Raw genomic sequence first — 10,079 nt, forward strand, 5'->3', positions numbered from 1 at the left:
AAGATCTGGATGACTTCTCTACATACTTAGGCCTTCTGGTGTTGTATATCTTTCTTTATCTCTTTCTCCAGAGGTTTTCCAAAGTCTGTGCCTGAGAATCTCCTGCTGGATCCTGCTACAGAGTCTCAGCTGGACCGGGGGTTCCCACCTGGGGATCTCACTGGGGCCTCCAAAATGTAAAGCCTAAGGCCTTACTACCACTCCAAGGAGCTCAACAGCCACTGAGGACTTTCAAAATGTAAGACCAAGGGCCTTACCACTCTGAAGAGCTCGATTCTACCACTCCGAAGAGCTCGACTTTACCGCTCTGAAGAGCTCAATTGCCACAAGATTCACCCAGGAAGGAACACACCGGACACGTTGGAAAGGGAACAGACCTTTACTAGTCTGACCAGACGGCCCTCCCGGGGCCAAGCAGCTCAGGGAGGCCCCAGGCTACAATTCTATTGGTTGGTGCCACCCACATTTAGGGTGGGTCTTTCCCCCTCAGTTTGCTGGCCTACCTGTTAATCATACAGACAAACCTAGACCTGTGCTTTACTAAGCTGCTAGGCATTTCTTAACCCACTGAAGTTGACATATCATGGTTAATGGTCACAATCATGAGTTCTTTGTTGGTGTTTAGTCTAAAGATCAAACCCATGGCCTCACACATTCAAAGCAAGTACTCTACCACTGAGCAACATCCCCAGACCTTTTTATCTTTGAGACAAAGTCTCACCATGTTGCCTAGGCAGGCCTCAAACTTGTGATCTTCCTTAGCCTCTTGAGTAGCTGGAATTTCAAGTGTATGTACCAGGCCCAGTTTGTGCCATGGATTCTTTAGCACGCGGAAGAAACCTCTGGGTTCCACCCCAGGAGTATTTACAATATATAAAATAAAGTATTAGAATTATTAAGGAAAAATTGTAATGAATTATGAAAATATTTAGAATGTGGTAATGATAATATATGTCCATATTAGTTCTCTGCTGCCCCATAAAACTTAATGGCTTAAAGTAACCTTTTTTTTTTGAGATGGGACTCACTATGAAGTGCAGGTTGGACTTGAACTCCCTGAGTAGTTACAGGCATGTACTACCACACCTGGCAATATTTATTACCTCATGTTTCTGTGGGTCAGATATCTGGTCACAGCTTACCTGTGTGGTTCTGGGTTATGATCTCTCACAAGGCTACAATCAAGGTGCCAACTGAATATGCAATTCGGCTCACTCAAATGGCTATCAGCAGGCTTCAATTATTTGTCACACTGATCTATCCACAGAATGGTGTTATGACATGGCAGCCGACTTTCCCCAGATCAAGTGCTCAACAAGAGGGTGCAGAATCCACCAGATTTTATAATGTAATCTCATAAATGACATCATTTCTACCATATTCTATACACTGGAGAGAAAATCACAAGGGTACAGGAAGTTTGGATCACAGAGTACGGGGGACTGCCCTATTGATTACAACCAAAGCAGGCTGTAAGCAGTATAGGCTGTAAAGAGTTAACCCCTCAATTGGCTCATTTTTAAGAAGTGAAACTGACTTATAGACTTATAGAAGCTTATGTGACTTATAGAATCACCTCATAAGCACTGTGGTAGCATGCAGGTTAGTGTGACCTTCCCGTTAATGCCACAGCAGAGACCAGAGAAATGGCCTGTGAAGCTGTGGGGCTCAACACGAGATAACATAGTAGCTGAGGTCAGAGAAACTTGTACCCAAATTCCATTCCCACGACTAAAACTTTCTTAACTAGAAGGACAAGGTTGTAATTACAACCCCACACTTTGTCTGTTCTGTTCCTAATTCAAGAATGCCTTGTCTTTTCCTTTACAAGCCTTACTTGCATTAGCATCCATAGCAACTGCACAACTGCACATCCTTGCATGTAGTTCCCCCTTTTACACCAATTTGATTACCAATAAAAATGAGTCTCTTGGACTGACCAGGGTCTTTACTGGTTGAGCAGCACTGGCCATCCTGGCTCCCTACTTTTTTCTTTAATTTTATCTTTTTCTTTTTTGGTACTGGGGATGTGAACTCAGGTCCTTGCGCTTGCAAGGCAGGCCACCGAACCACTGAGCTAAATCCCTGGCCCTTTAATTTTATCTTTGAGTCTTTCTTCAACCCTGCATCATACACTATGCAGGAGACTGGAACCTACTGCAGAGGTCTCCAGTTACAGGGAACTATCCTAAAGGTTGCCCTACTATACAATGTGTTTATATGAATATATTAAAATACAGGATCAAGAAGCAGATCTAATACCTACTATAATTTTGAAAGGATAAGTGTAAATTAATCTTTGAGACATCTGTAAAATAGTAATGATATATTTTTAAAATGTGATTTCTATTTGTTACAAGTCACAAGTACTGCTAATATATCTGTGGTTTTGCCTGCAGCATAATTAAACAACATAATATATTTTAGCTCAACATTAACAGGTATAGGGCTAAAGATGTAGCTCAGTGGTAGAATGCTTGCCTAGCTTGAAAGAAATAGGGATTGGGTTTGATCATCAGAACTGCAAAAGGAGGCGGTGGGGGAGAGGAAGTCAGAGGGAGAGAGAGACAGAGAAAGAATATAAATGAGAGAACTAAGTATGCAAAGTTAAGGATGTACTTTTTCCCATTCAAATATAGTAACCTCCCTGAATTCTATCCATAGACCCCTTGGAAGTTGCCTGAATTCTGTCAATGGACTCTGAGAAGAGGGATCTCACTCTCTCTCTTCCTCTTTTTCTTTTCCCTGCCTTTTCTCTCCTTCCTTCCCTCTCTGTATTGTTTTTATCTAAAGTGAGAAAATAAATTAGAACCTTAAATATTAATTCTGGGTTTAGATTCCCCAACACAGAATCTAGTTGGTGATTCTGTGTGTGTGTGTGTGTGTGTGCACGCGCGTGTGTGCACGTGTGTATTTTTTTCATTGTCTATGAACCAGCTTTCAATATTTATTTTTGTGGAAGAAAGATATTCATCTGAAACAAAGGGAGCAGCAACATGAATGATCAGAAAGCGAGTTCCTGAATTTCTCTTCAGTATTAATCAAAGGCAAAGAAAACGTTGTTTCTGAGCTGAGTGATGACAACATTACAGAATAAAGATTTGGAAAGGCACCAAAGAAAACTTTTGACTCACTTTCACAAAAATTGCTTAGCAAGATATCTTGTGGCTCTGACTCACCTAAGGAGACCCTGGGGATTAATGTCCAAGGCAGGCCTTACCAAAGGCCAGATTAGAGAAGAAGGAGGAGAAAGGAACCACAGAGAGTGCTCCAAGTTTTAGCTGAGAGAGAGAGAGAGAGCGAAGAAAATCTCAAGAGAATAATCCAGTAGAGAAGAATAGACAGGAAAAATTAATTCTTACCAGTGCAGGATTTGAGACTCTGCTATGCAAGTCTCTTAAGGAGTTTTTGGCCTTAATTTTGTAGAGATGTCTTTTCAAAGCCCTTATTACATACACAATCAAAAAACTAGTAATCACTTCTTCTGCTGATAATAATGCCAATCCCAAAAGGGTAAAGCTACCTCACACTCAAGAGATTTCAGTTTCTCTAGAAGATGAAGTTGACTCTGAGATAAAGGCATATGCCAGGTGTGGGACCTAAATTACAAACACTTGCTAAATGGCAAAGGGCCTAGGAGACAGTGTCCTGAACCCCTCCCATTGTAGCCACAGCCCCGACCTCTGTTCCAGCCCTGGCCTAAGAATGTAGATCACTCTTGTATTGTTTGGAGTCCGGATCTGAATCTACTTGTAAATTAGAGACTCCAGACATAGAGCCCAAGCTAATTGACAAACTGTTTGCTCATCCGGAGTGTCTTGGTGACCTTTGAGACATCCTATAGGTGGTACCTGTTACTCATCAATATGTGACTGCTGACCACCAGCTCAAGTCAGCAGACCTTTGTCCCCTGTCTGTGAGCCCAAAATGTTAACCCCCTCCTTTTACTCCCTATAAGAGGACCTCGGCCCCTGAGCTAGGTGCCTCTCTGAGCCACCTGGCTCCGGGAGTGCCGTCTGGCCAGACTAATAAAGGTCTCTTTACCATCTAGCCTGGTGTGTTCCTTCCTGGGTTTCTCGTTCTCCGTCGAGCTCCCGGAGCCTCGCTGGGTGTTGGGCCCAGCATTGTGGAGGCCTTTTTGGGCTGTTCACACTCCGTGGAGTGGAAGTGAGACTTTAGGTCTTACACAGGCCAGGCAATTCTTTCTTTTGGTGTTGGGTATCAAACTTTGGACCTTAAGCTTGTAAGGCAGGGGTGGCACCACTGAGCTAAATCCCTGGCCCGAGGCCAGGCAATTCTTGCACCTTTTGAGAAGAAATATAATAGCCTCTCTTTAAGCAAAAGAAAGAAGGACGCTCAGGATGAAAAAGTACAGAAAAATCCAAGGTGGACACAGTATATACAGAAAGACCAAGCAAAAAAAAAAAAAAAAAAAAAAAAAATTCAGGGTCATTCTCAGATGAGTAAAGTGGTTTTGGTCAATGTCTACTCTGGGTCCATTGTTCCTCTTTAAATACTGATTAATGGAGACAGCTTCATGGGAACATTGATCTCTCAGTTCTTCCAGATATTGATCCTGTGACCAGAATACAGGCTTGGATTTGATTGCTATGATATTCCTGAGGAGACCTGGAAAGGGCAGGAGAGTGAAGTGGCATATGCCTCCTACGCCCCAGGATCAATCGTTTGTGCCAAGCAACATTGTTATCCCTGATGGCAGGCATGAAAGTATCTGATCCTGATCTAGGAGAATATATTACTTTTGCTTCTCATGTTGGTTCTCTGCTGCATGAGTATCATGTGACATTGCTTTTGAGAAACAGCTTCTCATGTTTGGGTCCCGGACAACATGCTAAAGAACTTCTAGGAGTTGCTCTTGAATCTAAAAGGAATGAAAAAGTAAGGGACAAGGACCACAGCCAAGAACTGCTCATATAATGACTGCTCACAAGCACAGCAAACTAGCATTCAGGAGCAGATAACTTGTTTGGTTTCTGGAGCCAATACTGTGGATCTGACGGCAGGGGGAAAAGAAAAGACTTAACATTGCCTGGGGCTAATAGCCCTGAATCCTACATGGAGAAAGAGGAAGAAGAGGTCTTAGAGAGAAAAGACCAAACTTGCCTGATCCAAAGTCAGCAATGATATAAACCAGAAAACACAAGCCAAGACACATGGCAGATGGAAAAAACAGGATCCCGAAAAAGAAGACAACAAAGAGATTTTTGGACAGTGAATCTCTAGCATCCATATACTCATAATGGGAAGGAAAGATGGGCCAGATAATCCAAATCTGGACCAGCCAGGACCCAGGAAAAAATTCCAGATTCCTCAAAGCAAGGCCTCAGCAATAGTCTGAGGGAAAAGAAGTTAAAATGGTGCCAGAGGGCCTGACCAGTGCATTATGGGGCCTGTTCCTTGGTGGAGAAAGGAAGGTCTAAAACCTGGTAGCCACTAATTCAGGAGGCAGGAAGTGCAGGTCACCTGGAGATGAAGAAGCTTCCAGTGACCTGAACCTGGAACAAATCATGGAAGATATTGGAAGAGAGTAAGAACAAAGAGGAGAGCTACAAGACAGAGTTGATGCAGAGGCATTCTGCCGGGCCTTCTCTGATGAGTAATGGCGTACTCCTGCCTTCCTCTTATTCTCTCCACAGCAACAAGGAGAGCCTTTCAGTTTGGTCCCTGAGATGTTGAGTGTTTCAGTTAATTGGCTACAAAGTTCAAGTCAGAGCTTTGCTCTGTTTGTATATTAATAAAGGAGGTTATGTGTGTGAAAAAAAAAGAAGAGGGAGCTATAAGATGACTTAGATCACTGAGTCACTGCATAGAAGAAATATTTACCATCCTGAAAGAACTGCTTTAGACTGTGAGCCACCATATATTTTGGAGTCTATTGGTTACTACCTTCGCCAACACTGTGAACATTTGCCAATTAATTACTATCTTACTGGGCTGGGGATTTAGCTCAGCAGTTTGGTGGCCTGCCTTGCAAGTGCAAGGACCAGAGTTCAATCCCCGGTACCCACCCCTCAAAAAATTACTATCTTATTACTATCGTCTTAACTTTCTCCATTGGTGGGGGAGGGAGAACTGGTGACTGCGAACCGAGGGATGTTCTATTACGGCACTACATCCCCAGCTCTTTTTATTTTTTAAGATATGGTCTCCCTAACTTGCCTAGGTTGGCCTCAAACTTGCAACTCTCCTGAGTCAACCTCCCAAGCAGCTTGTATTACAGGAGTGTGTGACCAGTAATACAGCAGAAGCAAAGATATGTTGTTTTGTCTTCTGCTTCCTTTCATGTTCTTCAACATTCACTGTGAGAGAAGCAATTTACCATGTCATGGGGACACTCAGGCATCCCACAGAGAGGTCACGTGGTGAGGAATTTAACTGTCTCCCAGTGAGGAACTAAGGCCTGCCAACAACTGTAGGAGTGACCTTGGAGTGAATCTTACAGACTTCAGATGATTGCAATGTCAACTCACAGCTTGATCACAAGTTCACAAGACTCAAAACCAGAACCACCCACATAATTACTTTGATATTCCTGGCCCATAGAAACTGAGATAATAAATGCTGTTTTACACTGCTAAATTTTGGTGTAATACAGCAATAGAAAAACCAATGCATTCAATTTCTTTAGTCCCCTAATGGCTGTTCTTTTCAGATTCCTCTTTATCTTTTAACAAGTCTCTAAATGTTGGAATTTTTTAGGGTTCAGGCCTTGGTTATCTTCTCTTGGCCTGCTCTATTTTTCACCCTAGGATTTTAGAAATCATGCTTTATCTCCATGCAAGAACTTTCCTCTGACCTATACATGTACTCATTCAACTTCATACCTTACCTTTCTACCTAGAAGTTTCACACACATATCAAATCTAACAGGTTCAAAATGTGATTCTTTCTTTCCTTTTCCCAAACTTGTTCCATTCTTTTCTTCCCTACTACTCTCTCCAATCTCCCTAATTATAAGAACATCAAAATTTATCCAGTTAATTCATATAAGCAAAGTGATCTTTATCTTTCAGGTCTTCACCTAAATTTCATATCTTCCCAAGGACGTTCCCTAAAGAAACACTCTCTACAGCAAATTTTCCTCTTTTATTTTCTAATACTTATTTATACCAGACTTTGTAAATACCATGTCTGTTTACAGTTGTTTTATCTTTCTGCCCTTTAGAACAGTGTCATTTACACCTTATCTCTGCTACATTGTGAGTTCCAACAGACTAACAGAAAGGATATCTTGTTTTGTAGTCCTATAATAGCTAGATTATAGCTATTTAATAAATCAGTGGTTCTCAAACTTTAGTGGGCATGCCCATACCCACAGATTTTGTCTCAAGTTTGTAATGAGACTCAGTGTCTATTTTAAGATAAGTTCATTCTCAAGAGGTTAATCTTGTATCCCTTTGACAAAAAAATCCACCCATATGAGGACTGGTCAATATCAATGGTTATTGTAAAGTAAATAATTCATCATCCCTAGAGCACTGGACAGCAAAAGGTTACTGCATTCCTCTAGTCTCCCTATGAGGCCCTGCAGTTCATTACTCTCGGATATTTGTTCAGTACTTTGCTTAAGTGGATTTTCTCCTCTGCTTCTGAGATAAAAATTATTAAGACTGTCTTGGGAGAACTGAGCTTTGGGGTTCTTAGGGAACAGACAAATATTTACTGGCAACCAGGTGACCATTTTAAAGAGGGAGATATTCTTTTAAAACCTCTTTTAAGGAAGAAATGATCTTTGTTGTGGAATTCAATCATAATTCCCATTATCTCATTTTAGGAAACTTTCCTCTCTCTTCTTTAGTAGTTATAATAGTAAGTGGGCATAATTACTGGGAAAAGATTTCTTATGAAAAACTTGAAATAATTTCATGTTCCATTTGTTGTGTTGATCTGTGAGAAAGATGCACACCTTTGAAAAAAATAGGAATAATGGTTAACCCTTCACGTATGCTGGGGATTGAAGCACCAACCTCATACATACTAAGCACATGCTCTACCAATGAACTATACCCCAGCCCTAACAATCACTGTTGATTTTATTTTTTCAAATGAAGAGATGAAAACTAAGGAATAACATTATAATATGTAATTCATGAATAAATAATTTTTGTGTTGTACTGGGATTGAACCTAAGGCCTTCATACAGAGCTACATCCCCAACCCTTTTTTTGAGACAGGATCTTAAGCAGCTAAATTGCCCAGGCTGGGGTCAAACTTGCAATTCTCCTGCCTCAGCCTCCCAGAGTGCTAGGATTACAGACATGCACTACCACGCCTGGCATGAATAGTTTTATTGATAATTTTAAATATTGAAAAATGAAAAACTACATTCAGGAATTAATGTACACCATATGGTAGAGCATATGTGAGGATATCTGTCCTATTCCCAGCAAGAACACACACACACACACACACACACACACGCGCGCGCGCGCGCGCGCGTGCTAAAAGACCCCATTAAAACACAACAGAACAAAACCCTCGACATCCTAATCAGGTGAAAGGGGATAAAAAAGGGGAAAAAAACTCAACTTGTGGTCACCAGCAGGAAATGAAATAGATTAGGCAAGAGGAGCCATTTGTTTCATTAGTAGTATACAATTGAAAAAAGTCAGGTTGTTTTGAAAATTGTCCCCCATAAGTAAGACCTGCTTCTACTAAAAACTGACATGTTGTTCAGGGTTCTTGTTCGCAAACAACAGAAACTGACTTATCCAGACATTTACTAGGAGGACATTAGTTAGCTCAAAGAATCAATGCATATTTTACTACAATCAAGATTCTTAGCTGGGCGTGGTGGCGCACGCCTGTAATCCCAGCACTCAGGAGGCTAAAGCAGGAGGATCCCTGTGAGTTCGAGACCAGCCTGGGCTACATAGTGAGTTCCAGGTCAGTCTCAACTACATAGTGAAACCCTGTCTCAAAAAACCAAAAGAAAAAAAAAAAAAGGATTTTTTAAAGAAATGTGGGGGCAAGACAGGAGATGCGACTAAGGTTGAAGGATTTCGTGTTCAAGACCAGCCTGGAGCAAGACTGTGTGTGTTTGTGTTGTATAGGGGGAAGTATGACTCCACTTTCAACATATTTAGAATTGCAAAGGAAGGCTTAATATCCTATCCCAGTCACATGTTGGTATATTTTGAATTTTTGGGGGAGGGGACGGGGATTGAACTTGCGACCTTGCTCTTGTGAGGCAGGCAGCGGCACCACTGAGCTAAATCCCCAACCTGTGGTGTATTTTCAATAAATGTATTAACATTGTTAGCCCATATTTACAGATTAGCATATTTGAATAGGAACACCAATTTTCCTTTTAACATATTTACTCAACATTGTTTTGGTATCGGTGATTGAACTCAGGACCTTGTGCTTGCAAGGCACACAGAACCACTGAGCTAAACCCCCGGCCAGGTAACTTTTTAAAAATGTCTTTGCCAACCTCTCTAAAGCGAGAAGTAGAAAAAAATGCTTCAGCAACATCGCAAGAAGCATCGTACGACCCCAGCTATCGAGGCGGCCCAACCAGCTTCCCACCACTGAGGGTGAAATCTCACTTTTATCAGACGCCAGTCGGCAGAGGGAGAAAGTGGCCATTTTCGACTAAGTGCGTTCACATTTAACCGCCAGGGAAGACTGGCGCTCCACCTAGGAGTCCCAAGGAAACGCAGCGCTTCCGGGAGGGAGACGCGCGGCTTCGTCTGCGGCGGCCTCTGGATTTCCGGTCTTTTCTGGCATATGGGTCTTTTTGTTTCTGGCCTGGTCAGAGTTCGTCCCACAAAAGGAGTGGGCCAGACTGCTGCAAAAAGCGGGCGATAGTAAGGTCTAGATTGAATCCCTTCACAAGTTAGTTACGCCAACGAAGCCCACAGGCGAGACCAGCGACCTCACTGCACGGTAAGGCCGCCCCTCCCCCTTCAGTCAGCCGCCAGCCGGGCGGAGGCGGCAGTTACCGGTTGGAGGGAGGAGACGCAGCTTTTCGCGCGAGATCAGCCACGCGACTTCCCAGAAAGCCTCAGGCAACATTTTAGTTGAGCGGGCGACTCGGTCTAGGGAGGAAGAGT

General features: G+C 42.4%; 1 pseudogene; it reads left to right on the forward strand.

Annotated features, from left to right (window-relative positions):
* The first annotated feature begins 1,596 nt into the window (after positions 1-1,596).
* LOC117285972 lies at positions 1,597-5,976 on the forward strand (annotated as a pseudogene).
* The last annotated feature ends 4,103 nt before the right edge of the window (positions 5,977-10,079 follow it).

The sequence above is a fragment of the Fukomys damarensis genome, unplaced genomic scaffold (assembly GCF_012274545.1).
Source record: "Fukomys damarensis isolate Sample0158 unplaced genomic scaffold, DMR_v1.0_HiC HiC_scaffold_14, whole genome shotgun sequence".
NCBI lineage: Eukaryota > Metazoa > Chordata > Mammalia > Rodentia > Bathyergidae > Fukomys > Fukomys damarensis.